Source organism: Protopterus annectens, chromosome 2.part0, assembly GCF_019279795.1.
Source record: "Protopterus annectens isolate FY-2018-M chromosome 2.part0, PAN1.0, whole genome shotgun sequence".
In the NCBI taxonomy this organism is placed as follows: domain Eukaryota; kingdom Metazoa; phylum Chordata; order Ceratodontiformes; family Protopteridae; genus Protopterus; species Protopterus annectens.
Window position 1 is genome coordinate 1054283029 of NC_056728.1, and position 2500 is coordinate 1054285528.

Genomic DNA, 2500 nt, shown 5'->3' on the forward strand with positions numbered 1-2500 from the left:
CCTCACAGGTGGTGAGGTGGGTCGGGGTCCTTCCTGCTGGCAAACTGATGTTAGTGTCCATACCGACTCTGACAATGATGATATGTGTGTTGAGGCACAGGCAGGGTTATCAGGGGCTGAAGCTGTGCCATCATTTGACATCCCACTGTTATCTACCCCATCTCCACATGCAGTCACATTGCTCATACATACCCCACCACCAGTGGCCATAGATGAGGGACAGCTGGCATGTGGTGGCATGGGATAGGACAGTGTGGTGTCTATGGCATGTGTGTCTGGACACAGCAGTCATAGCTGGATGCCCGGCAAGGTACCACACAGGCAGATGTGTAGGGGTGCTTGTAGGAGGGCTGCTGGCCATCATGCCCCTGGCAGAAGTGCCAAATCTGGTGTCATCAGATGCATGTTTCAGGCCATCATGGCAGTGCAGGCACATATAGAACAGTATACCAGACAGGGTCTGAGGCTGCAGAGGGCTACTCATTCTGCTGTTATTGACAACATCCATGATCTTGCAGGTACCCACTGTTATTTTGCAGAGGTCCTGGATAGACGGTTGGGTGAGATGGTGGGAATCCTCGACCATGGAATGTCTGTGCTTGAGCATATGGTTGGAGTAGTGCAACAGCCACGTGGACATAGGCCAGCAACACCAACAGGTGGAGGTTGACGTGTACGTGCAAGAAGTCAGAGCCGCTCCTGTAGTGGCTGTACCAGCCCCAGCACTGCAGGCAGTGACGCAGTCCACACCACAACATAGCAGGCCATGTGCATGTGGCCTTGGCTGGTCCCAAGAGAGACCCGGATCCAGCAGACATATGTCATCATCAGGGGAGAGTACCATATCGTGGCTTGTACCTGGTGGCGCCCGTGGAACTATTGGCAGGCACAGTTCTCATGTCCATGGCCAGAGATGATGAACTACATACCCTGCCAGATATGGTCTGCAGCTGTCCAAAAACCCCTGTATATGGCAACCACATGGCAGAACTGTGTGCATGCATACACACGCACATCACCAACACAGCTAGGGCAATCCCATACCTGCACACACCACATCTGTAAAGCCCAATTAATAATGAAACCCCCTAACACACACACATGATGTCAAATTAATGGCTCAGCCTAGGTCTCTGGCAAACCCACAACACACCCTGTGCATATGATGATACCTGTGTGACATCCCTGTCATCCATATCATCGATGCAGGGACAAGCTAGTATGGTTCTGATGCACAGGGTGACTGTACTACAGTGTACCAATGTAATGCTGTGTAACATGTTTTCAGCACTAAAGTTTAATGCTTACATGTCAGGATGTGTAGCTGTCCAGCCATGATGCATTATATCTGTTATTAACACTGAGTGATTGTGGTCTCCATAATGTATTCCTTTTGTGTTGTAGCTGTCTATGTGTCAGCAGGATGTTGGTCTGTTGTTGTTTCCTACACAGGGTATGGCACTGTGGTGACACCTTGACTGTGCCATATCCTGGATACAGCTGAACACAAGTCACAGGTCTGTATAACAGTTACTGCATGTGCCACATGCCTGATAGGTCTGTGGGGTGTATACAGGTGAGTGCATGGTGGCTGATGGCTGATTTCAGCAGTGGACAATGGTAAGTGCACTGGGTGGTACACACCACATGCTTGTGTATAACGCACACATGCAGAGACTTTGGTGTTGATGCAATATACAGAGAATACTGTACACATGAATTTATGTACTTTTGCAAGGAACCCATTTCAGCCTATGTAATTCCACCAAAACAGAATAGGAGCAACATCACACTGGGAAATAATCAGCCTGCTAGTTTGTCATTGATGATGGTACTGGTAGGGTATATGTCCCCTTCCCCAATGTAGTGCAATCCTCAACTTGGTAAACATAGGTGTGCTGGTTTGGGTGGCACAGCCCTACCCTTTGGAGGGTGTGGGGTGGCGTAGAACCGCAGATAGTGTGACTGACAACTACTTAACCTGTTAACATGAACTGTACAGAATTACAGCCAACTAAGTGGGGGGAATACATTCAACAATAACCGCAATAATGGTGGCTGTGTTCACAAGATCAATACACAGCTATATATACCAACACCAGTATTGCTGTACAGATATACAGTGGGGTAGAAGGCATTTACACCTCTAGTACCAGTTTTGATGGAATGAATTTCCACAGGATGATACCTGTAGAATGTTATCATTTGCCAGTCAGTTCTCAGGCAGATGACCTCCAGGAACATGTATATTCTGCAAACTGAAGTAGATCCCTTCACATACATACATACACTCTTACTTGTCAACACTGGGACTAGAATCCCTACCTAGGTACTTATTGCTACTAATGTGTGTGGCCTTAATTGCACACACCACACAGCTTTTAAGATGAGGTGTGTTCCAGGTTACATGTTAAGTGAAGAACATCACCAGGCCTTGTACAGTATGGTAATGGGGGATGTACTGGTTGTTTATGAACAATACATAGTGTGACATACTGTC